Here is a 26,394-nt window from a genome sequence, read left to right as displayed (position 1 = left end):
GAAGAGTAAATAATAAACAATCCTCATCCCAGGAAAGGAGAGTAAGGGAACTTAAAAGACAGTGCCTGCCATAACTTGACACGCGGTATGAGAAAAAATAAATCTCCCTGAGAATTCATCATCACAAGTCAATCCTTATGGACACTATGGAGTTTGTGACCCACATTTATGCTTTCTGTATGTATTGAAAAACCACAAGCATAGAATATAATTAAATATGCATCCAGGTTGGTAGTAAGCTTGGACAGCTTCTCTAGAGGAATTCAACATCAAGTTGGAGCTCTGATAGTTCTCACAGATAATTCTAAGGAAAACAAGGCAATCACAATAAAAAAAGATCACCACACACAAGGAAAAGCACACCAAGAATGAGAGATGGCAGAATCATCTACAAACTTCTCAGATACTGAACACATAATATTCTTACTATAAAAGAATTATGTTTAATATGATCTAAGAAATAAAAGATTCAGAAGCATGGAAAACAAGGTATTTTAAAAAACAAATCAATGATTAAAAGAATCCATTGGACTAAATTTTTTAAATGAAATTTAAAACTCAGTAAGATAAATTAGCAAATTCAACACAGCTGAAGAGAGAGAATGAATAAACTTAAAGATAAATCTGAAGTAATCAAACCAGAGAGAAAATTATTAAAAGTAGAAAAATGTTGAAAAGATATAGAGAAGATAGGCTGAGAAGGTTTGGAGTACATCTAAATGGAGTTTCAGAGGGACCTAATGAATAAAATTGGGATAAGGAACTATTCCAAAAAATAATGACTAATACTCTCAACAATTTTTGGAAGATACTGAGCTCATATCCAAAAAGCTCAATGATTTCCAAGCAGACTAAATAAAAAGAGATTCACACCTTGTCATACTGAAAGTAAAATTATATAACAATAAAAATAAAGACCAGGGCTTCCCTGGTGGCGCAGTGGTTGAGAGTCTGCTTGCCGATGCAGGGGACACGGGTTCGTGCCCCGGTCCGGGAGGATCCCACATGCCGCGGAGCAGCTGGGCCCGTGAGCCGTGGCCGCTGAGCCTGCGCGTCCGGAGCCTGTGCTCCGCAACGGGAGAGGCCACAACAGCGAGAGGCCGGCGTACCGCAAAAAAAATAAAATAATAAAAAATAAAGACCAGATATTTAAAGGAAGTAGAGGAAAAAAAGAATATCATTTATAAAGGAACAATTATACTGATGACTGACTTCTCAGCACAGCAATAGATACCAGAAGATATAATGCAATACATTGAGACAAAACAACTATCACTCTAGAATTTCACATGCAGTACAACTAACCTTCAAGAAGAAAGACAAGAGCATTTTAGAAAAGTAAAATCTGTAAGTATTCATCATATACATGCTATCCCTAACTGAAACTCTAACGGATATGTTTCAGGAAGGAAGAAAATTAGTCCAGATGGAAGGTCTAAAATACAAGATAGGATTCTGAGCAAAGATATTAGTAAATATATGATAAAGACAAACATTGATATACAGAACAGTTTATTGGTGAATATTAAAAAATATAGAAATAATAAGTGGAAAAGAACAGTATGTAAGTTGAGAGGGTGGTGATGAAACCTAAGACATTCAAAGGTTTTTGTACCATTTGAGATGAGAGTAAGGTTATTATTAATTTTAAACTGTGCTAATTAAGCATGTTAAAATATCTACAGTAGCCACTAAAAAAAAAAGCACAGAGAGTAAACATCAAAAATAAGTACAGAGATAAAGTTCAAAAGGAAGCAAGATATTAGGGAAAAATGTTAAATAAATCAAGACGTAAATTGAACAAGAAAAGGTAAAATAAAATTCCAAAGAAATAACCTAGCCAGTACTTTTTTAAGATTATTAGAGTAGGCATACACACGATCATTATATAAATACACACACACACACACACACACACACACACACACACATTCTAACAGCTGAGGATGCAAAAGGATTAGTTATGTCAAATACTAACTGAAAATATCACAAAGAGAATAGATTTTAAGGTGGAAAAAGTATAAGCAGAGATAAATAAGGTCTCTTCCTAATGATGAAAAGTTTAACTTACCAGTCAGTTATAACAATTTTAGACTTATGTGAAACATACTAATGTATCTTGAATTACATACATTGAAAATTTACAGGTGCATAAGGAGAAACTGAAAAATTCACAGGATATTGGAATCCTTTAATACCATCTCTCATAAATTGTTAGCTCCAGTAAACAAAAAATACCGGTAAGGAGATGAAGGTTTGGACAGCATAAACTTGATTTAAATGGACATATATAATATAGAACACTGCGTCAAACAACTTCAGAATATACCATCCTTTTAAGAACACATGAGCTATTTTTGAAAATCGTCCACATAAGAGGCCATAAAATGGGACATCCCTGGTGGCATAGTGGTTAAGAATCCGCCTGCCAATGCAGGGGACACGGGTTCAAGCCCTGGTCCGAGAAGATCCCACATGCCACAGAGCAACTAAGCCCGTGCACCACAACTGCTAAGCCTGTGCTCTAGAGCCTGCAAGCCACAACTACTGAAGCCCACGTGCCTAGAGCCCATGCTCCGCAACAAGAGAAGCCACCGCAATGAGAAGCCTGTGCACCGCAACGAAGAGTAGCCCCCGCTCGCCGCAACTAGAGAAAAGCCTGCGGGCAGCAACAAGACCCAACGCAGCCAAGAATAATTTTTTAAAATAAATAATTGATTTAAAAAATGCTTTAAAAAAAGAGGCCATAAAATACATCTCAATATATTTCAAAAGTTGGTATCATATAGATCATATTCTATAACATAAATTAAGTTAAAAATCAAAAACAAAAAGATGTCTAGAACAAGAGCTGTATTTGGAAATAAAACACATGCTTCTGAGAAACACGTGGATCAAAGAAGAAATCATGATGGAAAATTTTAAATACATCGCTGAATAATAATTAAAGTACACACACACACACACACACACACACACACACACACACACAATGGAATACTCCTCAGCCATAGAAAAGAATGAAATTTTGCCATTTGCAACAACATGGATGGACTTGGAGGGCATCATGCTTAGTGGAATGTCAGACAGAGAAAGATAAATACTGTATGATATCACTTATATGTGAAATCTAAAAAATAAAACAAACTAGTGAATATAACAAAAGAGAAGCAGACTCACAGATATAGAGAACAAGCTAGTGGTTACCAGTGGGGAGGGGAAGGGGGGAGGTGCAATACAGGGGTAGGGGATAAAGAGGTACAGATTTTTATGTATAAAATAAGCTACGAAGATATTGTACAAAACAGGGTATACGCCAAGATTTTATAATAACTATAAATGGAATCTAACTTTTAAAAATTGTGAATCACTATATTGTATGAAACTTTCATAACAGTACTGCTGGGAAGGTAAACTGGTATAGTCATTTCAGTAAATGATTTGTTACACCTTGTGAAGCTGGACATGTGCATGCCTTAAAGCCAGCAATTCTATTCCTTAATATAGACCCAAAGAACCTTCTGTACACATGCACCAAAATACTGGTTCGAAAATGTCCACAGACCCATCATTTGATGGAAACAACCTAACATAAATTAACAACAGAAAACCAAAAATTGTGTTATAGTCATTCAATAGTATATGTTTGCATAAATAAATAATACAGCAGCTGCCTACACCAGCATGGGTGAATATTAAAAGCAATACTGACGAAACAAAAGCAAATTAGAAAAATATTGTATAATTCTATTTATATAAAATCCAAAACCAAGCAAAACTCAAAGAAATGTATTGCCTATGTTTACATATATGTGTGGAGGTGTAAAGAAACCCAATGGTATTAATAAATACAAAAATCAGCAGTGTTACCTCTGAAAGAAGTATGAGTTCTGAGATAAGTAGAGAGGGCTTCTAAGGAACTGATACTATATTATTATTATTTTTGCCTATTGTAGTTTTTTTTAACACCTTTATTGGAGTATAATTGCTTTACAATGCTGTGTTAGTTTCTGCTGTATAACAAAGTGAATCAGCTATATGTATACATGTATCCCCCTATCCCCTCCTTCTTGCATCTCCCTCCCACCCTCCCTATCCCACCCCTCTAGGTGGTCACACAGCACCGAGCTGATCTCCTTGTGCGATGCAGCTGCTTCCCATTAGCTACCTATTTTACATTTGGTAGTGTATATATGTCAATGCTACTCTCTCACTTCGTCCCAGCTTACCCTTCCCCCTCCCCGGATCCTCAAGTCCATTCTCTATGTCTGCGTCTTTATTCCAAGCTAGGTAATGGTACACAGTTTTTTATCTCCTTATTATTCTTTAAGCTGTATATATATGTATATATATGTGTGTGGGGGTGTATACATATATCCATATACATTATGCATGTATGTCTATATATTACATTCTTTTTATATCTGATCTATTTCAACAGTCAGAAAAAATATTTCACCAATAATAACACATCACAAAAAAAGCCAACTCTTCTGTTTTTCAGGTACCTAACAGAATTTGACCTAAGATAAATACTTAGTGGAGGTGTGGTCTTTCCAATTTAAAAAAATGATAATTATGTGGTCTCCACAAGCCCCGGGCTGTTTCCTGTCACGGAACAAATAGTACTAAATAAATGTTTGTTTAATTGAACTAAATTAAAATGTGTATAATACAAGGGGCAAATGTGTGCCATCAGCTATTTTGAATTGTCCATCTCAGCCTTTCTTTGTAACAGAGCTCCAAATTTCACTGTATACTTATCCCTCAACCACACAATCTATATGCTACTGGAGAAAGTGACCCCACTCTTAGCAACCAAGGTGGACTCTGATTGGCTTAAGTTATTTAGTATCTTCCAATTCTTGACAACAGTGTTTGGTTCAAAACAGTTAACAAAATATGAGCCAATGAGAGACAAGAAATGAGATACAACAAAATATTTATGAGAGGTTCGGGGTGTGTGTGTGTGTGTGTGTGTGTGTGTGTGTGTGTGTGTATGTGTGTGTGTGTGATTTGGGTGGGGGGTGAGGGATCCTCCTAGGTCTTCTGAAAGATACTCAGAGAGGCACTCGCTGTGTTTATTGAACATATGAACAAGACTGGCAACCCATCCCTGCCCCGAGAAGCTGCTAGAGCCACCTATGTGGCATCTGAGGAGCTAGCCTTAAATGAAGCCCCAGGTAGGTCAGGGCCAGCCATTCTGGTAATATGGTTGACTAGGTAACCTAGAGCACTTGCTACAGAACACTTAGAAATGCCAAATAAAATACAACAAACGTCCTTTTAAGTGCATGGCTGAGCCCAAAAGAAAGTAAGGGAAATCTCTCAGCCAGGCCAGTTGATGAGAGTAGAGTCACCTTCCCCAGCATATGTAGGCTGCATAGGTGAGAAATGAAAATCCAAATGAAAAATAAAGTGGGAACTGAAGACCAGAGCAGGAAGGGTAGACTGGACAAGGGGCAGAGATTGGTTGCCACTTTCTATAACCAAGAAGCTTGCATTTTATAGCCCATGTGGGGACAGGAGATGGTGGCTTAGGTCTGCAAAAAGTCAGAGAGCTGCAACTGGGACCATATGTAAAGTTTAAGCCCTAACCCTCAGAAAAATGGTGGATTAAACATATATATGTCCTCATCCCCTGTAAAAAAAAAAACACACACACACACATACCAACAGCACAGGGTGATATACTGGTGAATGAAGGTTTATACAGGGTTTGTAAAAGTTTCCTCCGAGAATATATACTCACAAATGTGCTCTCACATAGATTTGGAGTCTGCATCTTTCCTACACCATGATAGAGGAATCTACAACCTGAAAATTTAACATACAATATTCCTGCCAGTAATACTCCTGAGATTCATGCCTCCCACCTCCACCCTAATGCTTAACCCAGGAGGCACGAGATTCCAACAAATAAACTCCTAAGAAAAATAAGTTCACCACCCAAAATTACCAAATAACCCCCCCAAAATTCATCATGTAAAAGTCAACAGATATATAGAAACAGATGTCTGAAAATGGATTTCAGATAATAGGACTACAAGATATAGAATAAAAATTTAGTATATTTTAAATTATTGAGGACATAAAAAGAGAAATTAAAAATATCTTAAAATTATGAGCACTATCACAAAGCCAGGGAGATTTGAAAAATGACCACCTGGAATTTCCAGGAGTAAAATAATTGAAATATAAAACCCAAAAGACAGATTAACAGCTAAATAAGACCTAGATGAAGACAAAATCAGTGAACTAAAATATAGAGATAATAAAATTATTAATAAAGCAGGACTAAAAAAAAGTATAAAATATGAAAGTCATGAAAGATAGAATAGGAAGGACAACATTTATTCAAGTTCCAAAAGAGCTATATATTTAAGATGTGGGCAGACAATATAGAGACCAATGGGAAGAGAGAGAAATAAGATATTTGGTGATTTTTAAAAGATGCTTGATCAAACCTTGCCTGAAGCCCTTTCCATTCCTCAGCTTTTATATTGTTAGCCTATACATTATTTAAATTATTTAAACCCATTTATGTTGAGCATTTTGTTCTTTGCAAGCTAAGTTTTCCTAGCTGATACTGGAAGTAAGAAAATAAAGATTAGACTAAGAAAGTTTTTTTTAAAAGTACCTGACCATTAAGCATCTGGAAAAATAGACTCAGACAAATCCAGCTAAAAGTTAACAGGGAACAACACTTCTCCCATATTGCAGCTGTAAAGTATCATAACGATCACCTCTTCGGGTGATTACTGCTTTTTTACTAAGATGCTTTGGTTTCTAAAATCATTAACTATCAAAAACTTTGTTTGTTAGAAATTATATCAGTAAAAATGAAACATCCCACTCTTGCCTAGAGGATTTAAGCCACTCTGACAAAGAGGCAGCCTCAATTTCCAACCCAAGTGCAGAGCTTCTAATAAGGGGTTTCTGGATACAATATTCCACATTTATCTTAACTTTGTAGTTCCCAAGGAAACAGGACCTTAGATCCACTTCACAGTCCAGAGTTGATGTTAAACCCTTCGCATACAGCCCAGCTTTTCTCTGAGCCTATCCAAACACTGCTTTATTTAAATTTAACCTAAACTCCATTATCCTTCAAAACCCTGGGCTTCCCTGGTGGCGCAGTCGTTAAGAATCTGCCTGCCAATGCAGGGGACACGGGTTCGAGTCCTGGTCCGGAAAGATCCCACATGCCGCAGAGCAGCTGGGCCCCTGCGCCACAACTACTGAGCCTGTGCTCTAGAGTCCGCGAGCCACAACTACTGAAGCCCACGCGCCTGGAGCCCATGCTCTGCAGTGGAGAGGCCACCACAGTGAGAAGCCCACACACCGCAACGAAGGGTAGCCCCCGCTCACTGCAACTAGAGAAAGCCCGTGCGCAGCAACAAAGACCCAAGGCAGCCAAAAATAAATAAATAAATTTATTTTTTAAAATCCTATAATAACCTCTGTCTTTTCCTTTATTTGGTGAGATGCCCCACAGTTCCCCTGGCATGCAGTCTCCCTCACTGCAATGGTGCAATAGAACTGACTTTGCTGAATAAAAGGTCATTTCTGGTGATCTTAGGCTGATTAAGCTAGGACAGGAGACAGGGTCAAGCAAACCAAGTAAACCAAAATATAAAATTTTGTTTTTAGCATTTGCCTAAAGATAGTCATATAGAGAGGAATGGAGAAGAGAGGAACAGAAAAGGTAAATGCTGGTTAGAATCATTTGGTTGGACTGAAACTAGAGAGGGTTTTCACTGATGATAGCTTCTTGGAGAAGGCCAGCCTTGAAGAGAGAGAGAGAAAGAAGTTGCTTCATGTTCCATTAAGAACATGGAACTAGTGGCACAAGTGCTTAAAGAAAAAAGCCCCTTTGCTTCTCTTTGCAGCTGCACATACCCTTCCAGACCGGGACACTTCCTTGTTCCATGCGGGCGGCCCACGGGGCTCCCAGAAAATTGAGTGCAACCTAAAACAAGTGCCAAAGCACACTCTGGGATCCAGCTGCCTCCCAGGTCTAGGGCTGAGCTCCTGGGCTGTATTTTCATCAGTGAACTGGCAGTCATAAATGTCAAGCCCTGATCCGCATAATCCCCGTAGCTCTTCCAGCTTAGTTCACGGCAAGGAAGGGTGGCATCAAGAAGATTTGCTATTTTGGAAAAAAAAAAAAATTTGCTGAACTTGGGCTGGCATAATATTAGCAGTGCTAACATTCTATATGGCTTTTATCTCCAGTAAGTTCGAGATTACTTAAGCATTCGTGGGAATCAGATTTCTTTGTAATCAAGACAAAGCACAACATTTTGGTACCTTCTCTGATTGCTAAGGATGGCTGTTTTTCAGGTGGAGGAACTAAGGAGAACATATCTGGTGTAATGCTGCAGTAGAAATAAATTAAAAAGCGAAGCATCATGAAGATGTAGCTCTCTGGTAGCCTCTGTTTCAAGAAACCCCTGCTACCCCTCTTGCCTTCTTCAGGTCCTATGGCTTCAACCTTGAAAAATAAAGGTCACCCCCATCCCCACAATGCCTAGGTAGGCAGCTCAGAGTGCCTGGAACTCAGAGTATTTGTACAAGTAAACACAGAGGAAAACTACACAAAAACAAAACACAGCTGCATTTTTAATAGCTTGAAAACTCTTCTACCCCTAACTAGTTCAAACTTAGATTACTGTAGCCTCCTGGGCTCTCCCAGTTCATGTGTATCCTTTTCTTGTTTTCTTTTTTATACTAAGTATTTTATTGCTGCCAGTGTATATAAAACAATTATCCTTGTGAAACAGAAATTCATGAAAATTCAGAGACGTAGATGTTAAGGACGGACAAAAGTACAAGTTTGTATAGTATGGCACGTGTGATAGAGACAGGCTTTTGTACTGGCTTCAAATTCAGCTTCCCTTTGAATATTCACCGGTTTATGAAAAGTGGTTTAGAAAATCTTGCAAAGATTCATTTTATTACAAAAAGGAACAGACTTTCTGGGGTCTGAAGGGATTTGAAGATACTCCAGTCAGCAGCGGTTTATGTTGAACATTCTGCTGACAGAATTGTTTCAAATCTGCAGCTGCCTGGGAAACCTTCACAGGGTTGAACCCAGCCTCCAGCCGGGCCCGTTGAACCACGTTCTTCACAGCAGCGACGCTGGAAGGACCAGACATGGCGCACGCGACAGCTGGGCAGATCGGCACGCCCACGTGTATGCTTTCCTAAGCAATTTTTAATGCCAAATATGTTGATTTTCTTGACTAAAAGCATACTGAAGAAAAAGCATTGTAAAGTGTGTGTGCATGCGTGTGCGTGTGTGTTGGGGGAGAAGTGTGTTGATTCTAAACTGAACACTGAGAGATTGTTCGAGGACACAAGTTTATTTTATAGCAATAGTTTCTGGCATTTTAAATAACTCGATAGGTCATGCATGGATACCCTCTATCCCCAATGGAAAGCATCATCACCAAATTCCATCAGCTTTGCAGAAGCTGAAAAGCTCACCTCACCTGCCAATCTCTACAGGCGTCAGCCTTGCATGAAAACATGACAGCCAGCATCTCAGAAAGGAAAGAGACCTGCCAATTCACCTACCTTGTATATTTCACAGACAGGAAATCTGAAAAGGTTTCAAGTCCCAAAAGTTTGGTTATTTATACTGATCCTGCCACTGACATGTTGCCGGGGCCTGCCACCTGTCAATTTTGTCCAACCTACCCAAAGAAGGAAGCTGGAAGGGTGCATGTGCCATTACTGTAGAATATGGGATATTAAAATAAAAAATATTCCAGCTCTTTGATTTCCTTTGATTTTGTGGGTAATACAATAACCAGAATGAGATAGCTGAAACCAATAAAATCTGATTTATAGCATTAAAGGCAATCTTTATAGCACTTATTTATGGTACATTACATCTAAAATCCAATTTCACAGGCTGCTGTTTGAAACTTTCTGTTCAATCATACATACACTACATACACTGTACCTCAGTGCCATAGAGTTAGATTATATAAATGTCTGTACCCCCAGAGGTATTAAAATTCGGTTACTACGGTGGTGAGTGAGCTTGACAGTAATTTTCCTAACCAACTCTTCAACCAAAAAGATCCAGTCAGTACTTGATAAATACTGAAACTGCTAGCACTCCTATCATTAAACCAAAAAAAAGAAAGAAAAGAAAAAGAAATCACTGTTCAGATAACTCTATATTCTGGAACGAAATTAATTGAAAAGAAGTCGTATGGAAATGTGATAATTGGTGATGCTGAAGGATACTTGCGTTAACGTTGCGGGGTATATTTTCAAGCCAATGAGCAAAAAGTACTTTCTTGCATGACATCATCGGTATTAAGAAAAGACACATGGCTAGGTCTATACATGCTACTTTGGAAATATAACCTGAAGTGTCTACATTCATACACTTGAATGTAGAAGGCTATATCCTGTTCAATTACTATAATCATTGTCAAAGAGAGGGCAAAGAACACATGCTGACTTTCAGAGAACTGTCATTTGAATCTTAAGCGACTTCCCATTGATTTAAAAAGGGTTTTATCGTAAAAAAAATTCAACTCTCCAAACACTTTGCTTGCCACACATTAGATAAACGTAAAGGGAGGCTGGGATCCTCACCTGATCTGATGAGCAAGGGAACTCCTGCTCTGTGAGCGATCACATCCCTCAGCACTGAAGTTTTGTTTCCTGAATACATTTCAGCCTCATTGTCATCCAGAAAGGTGTCCCACGCACCCATCACCTGGCTTATGTGCTATGCTGACAAGTCATTCGCGAATAAAATTCAGGACTCAAATATATCAATAAATGACAAAAAGTGGCAGAAACAGTGAATAGATTCAATACCCAAATAACTGCCAAGCATTGTCCTATGCCAGGAGTGCAATGGGATACTGTGGGGCTTGAAGCTAATACAATTTGAAGTCCTCCTTAAAGAAAAAGAATACCAACTTCAAAACTTAATATTATTTATAAGGGACTTGTACAAGTGAAAGCCAGACACCTAAGCCTCATTGGCGACAAAGTAAAAGTATTTCTGGATCTTGTTTTTCCCGTATCATTTCTGATCCTCACACAAGCCCAGCAAGGACAGCATTATTCTTCAGATGAGGACCTGAGGCTCAGATGCGTTGCCCCAGAGGACTCTGGTAGGGATCCGTTCACTGGGATGCAAGCTCAAGTTTGTCTCTCTTGAAACCCATGCATACTGCTGCGTTTCAGTTTAAGTTAATTGAGGTTTGGATTGTTATCACCTGTAGTTCCCCGAGATGGGGTGGTGCTCTCGTTTTAGCCCCCAGAGAATTCTCTACAGCAAGGGAAGGCTTAAGCGTGAATCAGAGTCACCTGGAAGTCTTGTGCAGCCACAGATTGTGAGCCCCACCTCCAGGGTTTCTCAATCAGTAGGTCTGGATGGGGTCTGAGAATTTCCCCGGTGATGTTGATGCTGTTCAGCCAGCACCATGCATTTAGCCGCTGACCTTGAGAAACTGAGCTAATTCCAGCATTCTGCCCATCTATCTTCTTCCTCCAGTGAAACCACAGTTACTGTAGTTCAGGGGTGCTTAACCAGCTCAGCTAAAATGGAGCTAAACCCCACCCCTTCATAAAAGATTTCAGCTGGACTATCAGTAGCTGAGTACAAAATAGGCTGAGAAGGAAAAATACTAGTGAAGAATTATGTTGGAAGAAAAGATAGTATTAAAATGCAATTCAACAATGAGAAACTCAGTATATTTAAATTAGCCTCACTATAGCACAATTTAAAACTGTTATGTAATGGTAGTTAATGAAAACTCATATAAATACCCTAATTTTTCTGTAAAATAATAGAATCAATGAATATGGTGAGAAGCCAAGGAAAGAGAATCACCAGGTTGGGGGGGGGGGGCGTGGAGCTAAGGGACTAAGGGCATGAAATGTCATTTGAAATTGAGTTAGTAGGGTTTAATCAAGGTATTTAAATGCATTCTACAATAGAGTACAACTTACATTCTGTATTTAAGTGATATTCAATATAATGATGATGGACTTTTATTACAGGAAAGCTATTCAGTGATGCTTATGAAACGACTGTAGACAAATTATCTCTATGACATACTACAAAAGTCACATCCATAAATTAGTTTGAGATGTGAGCACTAAGTATATTGAGGTTTGAAAGACTTTAGTTCACTCTGAACTCTTAATGACTCGAATATGTTTACAGAGAGAAAAGATGATCCTTTTGCCATTAGTATCTCGTGGATTATTCTGCAGTAAACAACCTGTGTATTTGCTCTTTGGTTGGAAGCCTAGGGGGCTCTTTGTTTATTCAACAAAGAATTATTGACACTTACTAGGTACCAAGGATACACAAATTAATAAGATACTTATTCAAAGAATTAGCCAACTACATTATCCTCTTTCTATTCTACTTGAAGAAAGGAAATAGAATTACTACAACTATCTAGTAATTCATCTCAGAGAAAGAAAAATAATTTGAGCTTTGGGTTTATGGACTTCTTCTGATCGGTGTGCAATCTATAATAATGGATGGTCAGAGATTCCATAGTTTTCTCACATAGTGATCTTTGTATTGGATAAAAGACTAGTTTTTAAGAAATAATGTGAATATCGGCCCCTTATAATATTTTCTGCTTCCAGGAGCAGAGGTTCTTGGGCAGGGTTTGTGTGCAGTGGAGTTTACACAGGAATTGTTCAAAGAGTGGGAATTGATGGCGACTCTGATAATGAGAAGAAATTAAGAGTTTTTCCAAATAGGATCACAGATTTTCAGAAAAGGAATTTTCAGTGATTTTCTGAGGAGCTGGTAATAAAATTTGCCTTTGATCTAAAATGATATAAAAGAAAGTTCTGCATTTTCCTAGAAAATGTACCATCAGTGGCAATAAATCTTAGCTCTAACCTCCTGTCAATTATCTACCTTATGGATCAGTGCACAAGAAAACAACGAATTCCCAACAATGATCGTGGGATACAGATACCTTCACATAAGAGAGATTTCATAAGAAAATAAATATATGCTCTATAATATCAACATTTAATACCACTCTTGCTTTCTAAAAATGACTTCTATACATTTATTTTCCACTCCACATTTCACAGGCAGATGGTTGAAAAAAATACTCTTTAGCAAAAACAAAAAAAACCCAAAACAAAAAAGCCAGCTTTTCTTCCCAGTGTCAACTGTATTTCTATTAATTTACAATATCTGAAAATAATTATTTTAATTCTCTTTAACGTTGTTAGCAGAAAAACAACAATTTTCGCGTAGTATAATTAGGGAAACAAAAAATTCCTATTAGCAGCAGATCACTTAAATGACACAACTGCCTCACCAAGTAAATTTCAGGTCACGTATCAAATGGCGCCACGGCCAACAGAAAACCAGCTTTTGGTACATTCCATCCGAGGAGATGCTGCCCATTTGCAGAATGCCTAGGATAACATGTCTAAATGCACTTCACAGGTGTCACAAGGTCTTAAAACTTTCACCCTTCACCGAAATCTTCTGATTCCTCTAATGGTTGTGTTTATTCTGCTTCATTGACTTTCAAGTTCACATCAAGTCTCAGAACTCTGAACTAGGAGAGACCATGGAGATGATTTAGTCTCTTCCCTTCCAAATCATCTTCACGTGTGATTAACTGAGACCCAAAAAATCTAGTGAGATGTCCAGTGTCTACGTCTGCGTGATGAAAGGGCCAAGATTGATCGAAACTCTGGTCACATGACTCACTGTCCATCAACGTTGCTCTCACTGTGCCATTTGATCAATGATCTTCACGGAGCCCTGACACCTTCTTTGGAATTACACGTTCTCAACAGCAATCTGAGTGCAATGCATTTGAAGAGCCAGCAAAAAGAGAAGCAGGAATTTGTACATGGAATTCTTGAAGTAGCTACCCTTTGTCTAATCCACAGAACTATTACTAGGATCAAATAATATAATGTAGGTAAAGTGATAAAGTGACAGGCTTTGTACATCAGAAAGCATGATACCGATAAAAGGAATTTTCAAGATCGTAAAACCTAAGACGTTATTCTGTGAAAGTTTTGTAAAGAAAAACCTAGATGTCTTGCCCAAGATGTATGGAATACCACAAAATATCTATGCCAAATTGTACCCACAAATAAAATAACTGGATACATTTTAAAGATATATTATAAACAAGTGTTAAGAATAATCTTATTACAAAAATGTATCTGAGATGGAAACAAATCTGAAATTCAGCAAAAATTTAACCAGTGTTTGTAGAACTTTGGTTGCTTTCTAAAACTGTAACAAAATGTCAATTCTCAGAGGAAGAAGTTAAAAATAAAACCATAATCTCACATTTTCATAATTAAAAGGAAATGCATTTTCAACTGCCTATAACATGATAACATCATTTCCTGTCAGCAATTTTTATACATATGCAGTTCTGAGCCTTCAAAATTCTTAAAGCTACTTATAGCGCTAATAAGAAATTGGATTCTCACAAATTAACAGACCTTTTTCCCCGTGAAAGACCAAATTGAACAAGGATTTACAACATGGGAAGTTTCTATTATTCATGCTTTTTTTCTGTCTGGGAAGCCTGTAACCCACTATCATCACCAATACCCACCCCGGATGTCACTCCCAGACCTGAGACAGCTTTGCAAATACTCGCTAGCCTCGTAAGACACCTAACTTCCTCTCCTCCACCGAGCCTTCCTTGTCACCTCTCTGTCTTTGCCTAGTTCTCCAAACACATAACTCTATGTTCCTGCTGTCCCCTGCTAATAATCTTTGTACTTACTTACTAGTCTATCACAGTTCCCCGGACTTTGAACTCCTTAGATGTAGGAGTACCTTATGGATCTGTGTACTCACAGCACGGCACAGTGCCCGGCACTTGTGATGATCAAGATAAGCTTGATTACTTTGATAAAGCTAACCTTCCTCATCAAACATCTTTTTATTGACTATTTCCCACAGTGAAATTAAAAAGAGGAACTTTTAGAGACAAGCTTTCTTTTGATTAATTTGCTCAACTCAGTATATGACCATAGAAAAGCAGTCAAGTATTGAATATTTAGTATTTACTGCTGAGTTTACAATAACAGTGTTCTAATAGAAAATGGCATCACGCAGGCAGATTTTAAAAAATCCAGAAAGCACACACACAAAAAGTTAAGTGTATTCTCAGAATAAATAGTATACGGTGATTGAACAGAAACAAACTTTCTGATTTTTATCTTTCTGTATTTCCACTGGTTTCTGAACACAGGAGAGATTCTGTACTACCACCTCAACGTAATGTGGTCAAAGTTTATTTATTCATTGAATACTGAGCCAGGCCACGTCCTAGGTACCAGCTCAACAGCAGACAAAACAAAGTCCCTGCTTTCAAAAGACAGCACAACTTAGTAGTGGTGAGGGATGCAGACCACCTGGGTTTGAGTTCAAGCTCCATCACATATGAGCTGTGACATCTTATGTAAGTTACTTAACCTCTCTGGGCTGTAATTTCCTAGTCTATAAAAATGGGAACAATATTACCTACGTCATGGGTTGTTATGAGTATTCAATGAGTTAATATTTGTAAAGTTCTTTAAAGAGTGCCTGGAATGTATGATATACGTAAATGCTTGACAACATTTCAAGGTGCTTCAATTCTACCCAAAAGAGACAGACACAAAACACATACATATGTAATTGGTCACATGGTGATTACTGCTGTGAAGACAGTAAGAGGGGCCAGGGAACAGAGGATGGAGGTCCTTGCTCGCTCATACAAGGTGGTCTCCCCCAGAAGGCCTCTCTGATAATGTGACTTTTGAGCAGAAACCTTAATAAGTGAGGAAGGAGCTCTGGAAATCTTGGAGGAGTGTCACAGGCAGAGGAACCAACTGAACTAGCTCTGAGGAGGAAGACAGCTTGGAGCATTGACAGAACCACAGGAGCCTAAGGAGAGGTGCTGAAGCAAAGCCAGTGAGGAGGAGAATGGCCAGGGGCCAGGTCAGAGCAGGAACAGAGAGAGGAACCCTGTAGGGCCTTGAAGGAGCTCACATTTTAACGAAAAATGACTGGAGGATTTAGAATGGAAGGGTAATGCTACTGGGTTTTTTTTTTTTTTTTTTTGGTACGTGGGCCTCTCACTGCTGTGGCCTCTCCCGTTGCGGAGCACAGGCTCCGGACGCGCAGGCTCAGTGGCCATTGGCCTGACAATCAGAGGAACCAAAAACAGCAGCCCGGGCAACAGTGAAGGTCCAGAAACCCACAAAGATGGGGGGAGTCAGAGAACCAAGTGGGCACCTTATTAACCTGGCAAAGGGGCAGCTGGGCAGACCGAGCAGCCCCCTGCCAGACCCTTCGCTGTGCTCAGGGGTCACTGATAGAGGCAGAGCCGCAGGGCCCAAGCCCTGGACACTAGGAGTCCAAGCTGGGCAAGGGCAAGGCTACGGGTGGGGCTGGAGTTGCCGAAAGCAGGCATCAAGTACCAGCCTGCCGCCCCTTCTGAGGCGGGGGTGGGTCTGAAATGAGTCCCCTCTCCCGTTCCCCACTCACGCTCTTCCTGGAGTCAGGAAGCCATGAGTCCCACATCAGCTGTGGTCTGGAAGGTGATGCTGTCCCCCTGGCAACGGGGAGGCCAGGAAGGGCCAGAGCGCCAGACAATGACCCAGCGGGGCCCCAGGGTCGCCTGCAGGTTGCGGGAGGGGCCCAGGTCGTAAGAGTGCCGCCCCGAGCCCACTCCCACGTGGTCTAGCCCCTCAGCAGCAAGATCCCACGGAAGAGCAGTCCAGCCGCGCACAGCGGTGCACACGCCACACACGTGTCGGTCACTAAGGCCAGCGCGAACGGCGCCGCAGACACTGCCTGCGAGGCAACGGGAGGAGGGCGGTGGTGTGCAGGGGTGTGTGGGCTCGCAGCAGGGCCGACGGGTCAGGGCCCGGCAGCGCACAGATGTGCAGCAGGACGCCTGCGGCGTGAAGCAGCAGACACACGCAGGGCCGGTAGTTGCGGAAGCGCACGCGGCGGCCCGGCGGGCGGCCGTGGTGGTCCCGGCGCAGGATGCAGCGGCGCCAGGCGGAGCAATGCCCGCCGCGCGGTGGCCTCCGGCTTTGGCGCTGGTAGCAGTAAGCCCAGGCCTGGCCCTGACCACGGCCGGCCAGTATCACAGCCTGGATGCTGGGGTCCGAGCGCAGGAAGAGCCCCCCACGTTGCCCAGTAGGTTGAGCAGCTGGAAGGCTGCCGGCGCAAGCTGCAAGGTCCGGGCCAAGAGTCCCAGCGGGGGCGGCCCGGGACCCAGCACCAGCACGTAGGCCAGTTCCTGGCCCAAGACGCAGCCGCGCGGACGCCGCCTCCGCGCTCCCCACCGCCCAGGGCTGCCCCATGGCCTGGACCCACTAGCGGTGGATCCCGGGTACCCCGCCGCTTCCCGCTGCTGGATTTTGGTGGTAAACGGATCACCATAGCTGCTGTGTAGAGAAGAAACTCTAAGACGAGGAGTTAAGAGTAAACACAGGAGGATCAGTGAGGAAACAGCAGGCTAGGTGAGTGATGACGTATCTTGATGAAGATGGAGGGGAACATAAGATGTGGCCAGGTTCGGGTTATTTTCTAGGTTAGTCCCCAGCATTTCCTGACTGAGGGATGTTGGGTGAGAGAGAGAGGAGTCCAGGATGACCCCAAGATTTGGGGTCCAAGCTTCTGCAGGGATGAAGCTGCCACCGACCGAGATGCGCAAACTAAGGGGAAGCGTGATCCGTCATAGGTCAGATCATTTTCCTTCTCAGAAATCCTCAGTGGCCGCCGCTTACTTTGTAAAGTAAGTCCCCTGGGCCTTCCATTCAAGGTCCTGTTGCCACCACGTGCATTTCGTCCATGCTCTTTCTGCTCCAGCCAAGCTTGACCCATTGTCTGGTCCCCAAACCTTCACAACTGGATGACTGTTTCATGATACTCCCTTTCCTGGAAGTACTTCCTCTTCTTGTATGCCTAAGAAAAGGTCACTTAATCCTTCCGTGATTAACTTGGATTTCCAATTCTCTGATGAAGGCTTCTCTGGTATTTCTTGGCAGGTGGCTTTGGGCTTTGTACTTTTGTCACACATATTCCATTTCACCTTAAGCTATTTTATATAGTTGTTTGTTTCATCAAATAGACCGAAACCTCTTGGAAGGTAGAGATCATATCTTATTTATGTCAGTGGGTCTACAGTTCCTAACACACTGCTTGCATTTAAATAAAAATATTTCTGTCCAAATGAAATTAACATGTGTATCACTTCAAATCTTTTGATCTGAAAACAATCAAGTGCTCTCTTTACAATATGTTAATCTTATCATTTTATTTTTCATTTCATCAAATGAAATGAAATGTCTATGTAAAAATTTCCCTTCATTTATAAAACATTGATAGGTAAATCAGAAAAAAAAAAGAAAGTTATAATGAAAGGGAGAATTGATGTGTCTCCGGTTTTTTGCTTTTGTTTTGAAGCCTGATATGTTTCTTTGGCTGATTATGAAGGTGATACCCTTGAGCTTTATATGATAAGGTTAAAAATGTCTCTATGATATCCCAGTATATAGTTCAGGCAATATGCCTTAAGATTTTCTTTCTCCCTTTTTTTTTTTTTTTTTTTTTAGCACAGCTACAAGCTTCTCTGGGGAACCGGCTATAACACAAAGATTTGGTACTATCTGTCTCTTCCATTTCAGAAAACTAGAAATTATGTGCTTTGAGATACAAGGCAGTAAAATATTGATCGTATAGGACATTTCAGTAGAGTAGAAGGTATTCTAATTAACATGCTAATCAACACAGGCTTTTTCATGGAACAGATTGTATAATCGAAAATTTTTATGGATTTTGATAAACATACTTCACTCTCAGAGTGATTTCAAGCTTCTGGTGTTATTTCTCCTTCCTGGACACCATGGTACACAATTAAGGCAAAGGAACAAAGGAAGTTAACTTATAAATCAGCTATCAGTGACTGACTGCGTAAGGGAATAACGCCAGTCCCTGGCATTTCTGAGAGCTATATCATATTGGGGGTGCTGGAAATCACTAATGCCCTGAGAGATTCTCTAGTATTTTTGATATTCATGCGTAAGCCTCATTCTCCATCCAAAATTTTTGCTTAAAAATAAATAATTCTACCTGGGACAGGAAGAGCTCAAGCTTTAGTATATGACATAGTTAGGGTTTTTTTTTTTTTTTTGAGCACAAATTCTGCCACTTATGGAACCGAATATTTTATATATAAAATCTTAATTTTCACAATAACCTAGAGGTCATTAACTTTATCCCCAAAGGCACAAACTGAAGCTTGGAGAGATTAATTCATTACCCCCAAGGCTACAGAAGCCATTAACTGTAGGAACTGGGGTTTGAACCCAGGCTATCTGATGCCGGAATCCACGCCCAGAGTCATTCCTTTATGTTACTGTCTGTGTCCTGAGATCCGCCTCTGAGCCTGTGTGCCCTGTACTGTGTTCTCACTAGGGATACGTTGGTGAAGAACAGCAGAAAATCTGCTATCATGCAGCTTACCTACAAGCTCTGTAGCAGAGCAAGGAAAAGAACTTCTATCGTGTATGCTTTCTTGAAGATTTAAGGAGAAGGCTGTATTGCCCTTCCTAGAACACTTTCTATCAACATATTTTATTAGAAACATTAAAGTGTTGTATATTTCAAATTAAAGTATGTTTGAATGGAATTATTTCCACTAACCTCATGGGAAAATTTTCATAGAACATAATGATTTTTCCTCTGTTATATTCCCTCTTTGTCATTGAAGAAAATGTCCCTATGATCTTGAAAATACATAACTGTGTCAGGCATGACCTACTGAGGAATCTACTGGCACATACTGGGAGGCAGTGTCAGCTGAGTTCTGCTCCTGGCATCGCCATGATGGACTCAGTTCTCTACCAGAGATGCACATCATATGCATTTGCATTGTACTGGATTGTTGTCAATAAACACCCATCTATTATTTATGCTTTGTAGGTCATAGAAACATTTTGCACTGTCATCTCTCTGACCACAGGTTCTCAGAAACATTCATAGTCTTATTTTGAAACTAAATTTTACAAGGACATTAAAAATGAAAAATAAAAATCCTCCAAGGCATAACCCACAGAGAAGTCCTCTCTTTACAGTTTGGTGCTATGTGTCCAAACATTTCTATATTCATATTCCTCCAAACAGAAATCCTTGACTTCTTATATTGAATCATTTAAAACACTGACTCATTTAATTTTTGTTTCTCTTTTGCCTGGTCTTTAAATTTTAATGGAAACTTCTCTTGAAAAACTTCATAATATATCATTTACTTTATGCATTGGGATACAATAGTGCCAATTTTACTAGATACTCTGGCTAGTAATATGGGGAAAAAGTGGCTGTGGGAGATCATATGAACAATATGTGAGGTCCAAGAGACTTACGAAAATATAAGTATGTAATATTTCATAGACAGGTCTAAGGAGTAAATAAAAAGCTACGGCTTTAATCCATTCTGCTCAGGAGAAAGAAGCTATAAGTGAAATATGGTGGGACTAAAGTGTGTGCTTCTAAGATGGTTCATCTACTTTAGACCTGGTGATTGGTATGTTGTCATAATTTTCAGAATTTAGTCATTATTTCAAAATAATATTAATGTAGAAGAGGATCCTATAATCCACAGGAACATTGTTACTAATTATTTTCCATTCCCTCTGTACAAAATACCCCTTATCTTTAAAGGGAATAATATATCTCTACTGATAGGTAAGAATACCCTCAGGTCCCCAAACCTATAAGAACTGGAGTAGAGGCTTTTAAAAATCTGTTGATAAATTATTTAAAACTGATTGAGCTAGAAAACCACTAGAAGAGAAAATATTTGGTAAATGATGTAGAAATGTTAAAAATCGTCAATACTGGATTATTTTAAAGCTCTTTCCCTGTTCTTCTCCACCTCTCACCTCATCCATCAATTCTCCAAATGTCAGCTTGAACCCTCTGGCCAAATCCTGTTTCAGGGAATTTACTTGTGGACGTGGCACAGCAGGCATTAAAGATGCCATTAAGCTGACATCTGCTCCTGGACACGTGAACCTTAAGTGGCCTGAAAGCATATAATGTGCCATGCCAACTAAAGAGAAATCAAAAGAAAAAGCAAAAACAAACAAACAAAACAAAACAAAGCCCAGAAACAAATTTAAAATATACTTAAATGAAATTTTAATTTAAGTGTGTGCCTTTGCGTGCACTCACACATACATATATACACATTCATATGCTCCACTTGCTTTAGATTCGTAGCACTGAGTACAGAATTGGAAAGCCATAAGCTCCATTCTGATAGTGACATATGTTTTACATTATTTTTAAAGAACTAATCCTTACACTCTTTTTGCCAAAGTGTTATATTATCATTGATGCTATTTCCATCTCAGCAACCTTTGGCTATACAGAGAAAGGTTCTCTCTATGTTCTTTTCAAATAAGCTCAAACATACATATCTTGTAAAACAATGATATGCATCACCCAATATGAATTGTGATCTCAAAGAACTGAAATTCTTTCCCCAGCACCCTGACCCAAAAGATGCTCTCAGTTAGCTCCATCTCTAAAACGCACTTGAAATTAATGGAAAGTTGAATTACACACACTGCCTCTATTTTTAAAAATATTTTTACAAAGTAGCAAATTGTTTCCACTCAGTAAAAATGATGGATTATTGTATAGTTTGAAAAAATTAACGAACAGATGGAATATCAACCCGTTATTCATTAAAATATTTCACTGGGTTAATTCAGCAAATAAAAATGGAGAAGAGAGCAGATGGCCATTTATAGTTCTCTTGATTTCTTAAACTACTTCTTTACAGCCAGAACTGCTCCTATATTTAACTTGAAATGCACAGCTCTCACCATATGCACAGTAAGCAAGCATTCATGTGACCTCATAAACTTTTCATATAACACAGCAATGATTTTTATGATTTAGTTAAAGGAACACTATACACTTACAAAGTAAGTTATTCCCATAGCCCCAATATTCTGGGGATAATTTGAATTTCCTAGACTCAGTAGATACTTACCATCATTATCTGGTCTGAAGTAGGTTCAAGTAGGCACATGGGTAAAATTTCACAAAAGGAAGTGATCAGCTTTGTTACAAACGCTGAAGTATGCCAAGTGTGCATAAAATTATTACACAGTGGGCAGTGTTTCTCTTAAGGCAATACTTTTTTTTCCCATCGTATCCTACTCCTGTAAGTTACTGCCTTTTAAAAAAAATTCTATCCTCATGTAGAGCAAATGGGACTCTCACATATGTGAGTGGAATCAACCACTCTGGAAAACTGCTTGACTGTATCTATTACAGCTGAACATATACATACTCTACGGCCCAACAATTCCACTCCTAGGTATACGCCCCACAGAAATGCATAAATATACTCACAAAAGACACTGATATGAATATTCGTAGATGCACTATTTGTAAAAGCTCAAACCAGGAAGCAATCCAGGCAGAATCAATAAACAAGTTGTGACATATTTATACGATGGTATAATAAAGACAATGGAAATCAACAAACTTCTGCTATAAAAACAACAGGAGTGGATATTACAAACATAAAGTTGAGCAAAAGAAGGCAAACACAATAGCATATACTCTGCAATTCCATTTATGTAAACGTCAAAGGTTGACAAAATCACTGTGGTGACAGAAATCGGCATAGTGGTCGTTTTGGGGGAAAAGTGGGGAACAGTGACTGAGTCAGGCAGGGGCCGGTTTGGGGTGCTGGCCGCGTTCTTTTTCCTGAACTGGGTGGTTGTTACATGGGTAGTTTCCTATTGTGAAAAGGTACTGCATTGCACCCTTATGGTTCGTGAACTTCTTAATATGTATGATAGGCTTCAATTTTTTTAAGTTTACTTTAGAAGATAAACACTATGAATAAAGAAAGAAGTCCTCTGTAGCAGTGCCAAGTGTAGTACAGAAATGATACCATAATTAATAGCGAGAATTATATTTCATCAGAGTTAACCCAAGTGACATAATGCAAAAATATTCTCTAAATATTATTTTCATAAAGTTCTCCAACCTCCACATTTGAAGTCCTTGGTAGCCTCCCACTGATACCTTTCCCCTGTTACAGAAGACGTGTGTTTCTCTCAAGCACTGGACCTTCCTCCTTCCTGTGAAACTCCTTTCCCCAATTCCCCTCCACATGGTCTGTGCCCCATGACAATATTCCCAGCTCTGCAGGTGAGGCACGGATGGCTCAAGCCTGAGTTTCTCTCAGACACAAAGTTCTCATTCTGGCAGGACAATTCTTTGTTTTATGGGATTGACCCAGGCACTGTCACAAGGTTAGCTTCCCTGAATCTGAACCCAAGATGCCTGGAGCCTGTAGGGCCTGTAATTCTTATTACATATAGCATGGAGTTCACGATTGGGCTTCTCTCTAAGACATCAGAGACAAGAGACCTGGCATGATGTCCTGTTCATTGTTATTCCACCTAAGCCCAACAGCGCCTAGGTGTGTTACCTTTTCAATAAAGGTCATTTGAAGTTATTTGGCATGTATTCAATAAATGCTTATTGAGCACCTTGATGTGCCAGGCACACCAAGGTTTCTGTGAGAAGCAGCTAGGTTGCCCCTCCCCCCAGGTCCCACCTGACCTCTTGCAGCCAAGCAGCTACCCCGCTGGGGTGAGGGTGAGGGACTGGACCAAAAATGGGGTTAAGTGAAAATCTACACGTGCTGCTGGGGGAGGGCGCTAGTGGGTAGAGTTGCCAAATAAAATACAGGATATCAAGCTAAACTTGGCTTTCAAATCAACAAAGAATGATTTAATTTTTTTTGTATAACAAATCCCCTGCAATATTTGGCACATACTAATATAAAAAATTATTTGTTTTTTCTCTGAAATCCAAATTTAACTGGGCATCCTTTATTTTTATTTGTAAAATCTGGCAACTGTTTGCATGCATGAATGGACAGATATCTGCATAGGTAAACACAGAATCATAAGTACTTGGGAAATGAGCCAACCTGCTATATTTCTCAAATGCAAAAATACAAGGTTGTGCATGAATGGTTTCTATATGTGAAAGAGGCATGTGTTCAAATATATATTGGTTATACAGGAGATCAATTAAGTACCTAATCAATTTTGACATTTATATCTCTCTCTCATTAGTTTAAAATCTCCAACCAGCTTCAGGTTATCCCTCCAGTATCTTACTAAAAGAAGGAACATATATTATAAATTGGTTCTCATTGCTCCCTAAGCTGTTTTCTGTCCCCATCAACCAGGAACCCCAAGTTCAAAATCTTGGGATAGGCTTCTTGCATGACTTTTATCTTCAAATGTGAACTAATAAAATATACAAGTTCTGTCACTTCTTTTACATTTATCTTAAACTCGATTCTCCTTAGGAGTATCAAAGAAAAGGGGGGATTGGAACCAAGCAGAACCCTGCAGCACCCCCCAACCACGAAGTCCTCTCCGTGTCCCCTGCCTCTTGTTTACAGAAAAGCTGAAGTTTCCCAGGGTCCCCTGAGTCACAAAGTGCAGGGTCAGGCAGCTAAGGATTAGCACAATAGAGTCACAGACTCAGTGTCTGATGCACATTCCGGAGTTGTTTACAGATACTGGAACTGCCACCAGAGGGAAAATGCTAACTGCACGATGACCAGGCTGCAGCCATGACATAAGCTGCTCCATCTTGATCAGTACTGAGTCTACGGCTAGCACAATTCCAAGAACAGCCTTAAGAGAATGGCATTAGCACTATTGCTCATAATAATCTATATCTTTGTGGGCATCAAAATAATTGTAGCTTGTTCTGCTCATCTATGTAAACGGGCGACTAAACTGTCAGCCAAGATATGTTACAGACCCATGCAGACATCTTCCACTCTAAGAATACAGCTCCCTATATCGGCATGAAGAAGTTACAGAAGACGGACCTTCGCCCATAATCCCATAGAAACAGAAAGATGTTCTGACAAGTGGGGATTTGTAAGCAGCTTTTGTCAGGAAAGAGCTCTCCACAGGGGGGTCCCTCTTGTCTTGTTAGTAACCTTAAGTCACACCCATGCTCCACTGATCTCCAGCCCTAGCACACCTTTCAAGTCTTTGGATCACACAATACCTTGCCTAAACTGTTGGTTCTTCCCATAGATCAAAGAAGTAGAAATGAATAAGTAACCAACAGATGACCAGATCTCCTCCCTAGCTTCCCTTGCAGTAATCTCGCGAACAAACCATGTGAACAAGACAGCATCTAAGGAAAGGCCAGGAGGAGTCGGGAGTCGACAAGTCTGCGCACAGTGGGGCATGTCAAGGACTCTGACCCCCGATCTCAATGGTTAACTGCGATTACTTCCCTTTTTCCCTTTAAAAACTTTCATGGCCGAGCAGAATCTTCAGAGGTGGTTTTTGAGGGACACCGAGTCCACCATCTCCCCCGATTGTTGGCATTCTGATTAAAAGCAACTTTCCTTTCTACCGAAAACTACCTGTCGGTTATTGATTTTCGAGTGGCGAGCACGGGACCTGAGTTCAGTAACACTCTCAGGTTTAAACCTTCCAGTCTTCCTTATCATTGTAAAGAATTGTAAGGTGGTCATTCTTAGGCTGTGTCAGGCTAGCAGATAGTTTTAACTTGGCTCACATAGTAGTAACAAAGAAGCAATATTTAAGGTTAAGATTTCTTTAAAATCTGGGTGTCTGGTTGCATCTGAAAGATCTGAAGATCTGGCTGCACTAGATCTGCATTTACCCTTGGCTATAACAGCTGGAGTTGAATAGAAACTTTCTTCTTTACACAGAACATGTAAGTCCTCACCTGCTTAGGTGACTTGGTTGGCATCGAACAGTGTGACCAAAATTGGATTACATGCAAACGCCTCTGTAGCAAACATTCAGAGACCTTTCAAAGCTCTTTCCCTGTTCCCCACTTCAGTCCTAGGTCCCAGTTAGGCCAACAGCCCCAAAAGTCTCATTTTTGTTTCCTGCTCCTTCACCACATTTTCTCTTCTTCAATGCAGATTGTTTTTTCTTTAATTTGACTTCCTATTTAAATTGTTTCTGTACATCTCACCAACATTGTTCATCACCTTGGTTTTCTTTCTGAAAGTTAACATGCATATATTCTGTAGGTGTTTTGGGGCACTTGTCTTATCTCACCAAGACTCCTGTGTCAGCTCCCTAAGGACAAGAGCCTTCCTTGATACCTCTTTTAGTAATTCTGGGCATCCCCAAAGCACTCAAAAATTAGTGGTTGCATGAAATGACTACACCGTAATCTAATCGGCATATAAAGAGAAAAGTGGACCTGAACTTATTCCTTTTTTGAACAGTATGCTAGTATGGTTTGAAACTGTTTATTTTTCCTGAAATCTACTA

The 26,394-nt window shown here is 39.9% G+C and overlaps 1 protein-coding gene and 2 pseudogenes across 1 annotated transcript in view; all 3 read right to left on the bottom strand.

Annotated features, from left to right (window-relative positions):
* Nucleotides 1-26,394, bottom strand: part of HS6ST3 (heparan sulfate 6-O-sulfotransferase 3) — a 654,288-nt gene that overhangs the window by 176,956 nt on the left and 450,938 nt on the right. The gene's annotated exons all lie outside the window — the stretch shown is intronic.
* Nucleotides 8,961-9,161, bottom strand: LOC136137489 (guanine nucleotide-binding protein G(I)/G(S)/G(O) subunit gamma-5 pseudogene; annotated as a pseudogene).
* LOC136137488 (probable palmitoyltransferase ZDHHC24 pseudogene) lies at nucleotides 16,551-17,364 on the bottom strand (annotated as a pseudogene).

This window comes from Phocoena phocoena, chromosome 18 (assembly GCF_963924675.1).
Source record: "Phocoena phocoena chromosome 18, mPhoPho1.1, whole genome shotgun sequence".
NCBI lineage: Eukaryota > Metazoa > Chordata > Mammalia > Artiodactyla > Phocoenidae > Phocoena > Phocoena phocoena.
Note: the sequence above shows the minus strand (reverse complement) of the source record. Positions and strands in the feature narration are given on the sequence as shown.